Raw genomic sequence first — 513 nt, 5'->3', positions numbered from 1 at the left:
CGCGGGAAGAGATTACGGAAAGTTGGGTTGCACTCCGTTCGAGATTCACGTTTCTGTCTGATCGCATTTTTATAGTTGGCTATTTTAAATAAAACAAAAAAAGGAACTAAAAAAATAAGAATTAATACTAGGGAAAATGAAACAATATAAATAAAGAATAAAAATAAAAAATAAAAGATAATAACATTAACAAAACCAACAACAGCAACAGTAGTAATAATAAAACAACATCAATAATAATGATAATAATAATAAATTTTCGTAACACAAGAAGCGGGTTCAAGAAGCACGTATTGACTCAGCATTACACCTTACACGTGTATATATATATATATATATATATATATATATATATATATATATATATATATATATATATATATATATCTATATATATATATATATATATATAGATATAGATATATATATATATATAGATATATATATATAGATATATATAGATATATATATATATATAGATATATATATATATATATATATATATATATATAT

This window comes from Palaemon carinicauda, chromosome 42 (genome assembly GCF_036898095.1).
Source record: "Palaemon carinicauda isolate YSFRI2023 chromosome 42, ASM3689809v2, whole genome shotgun sequence".
Taxonomy (NCBI): Eukaryota; Metazoa; Arthropoda; class Malacostraca; order Decapoda; family Palaemonidae; genus Palaemon; species Palaemon carinicauda.
This window is presented reverse-complemented; position numbering follows the sequence as displayed.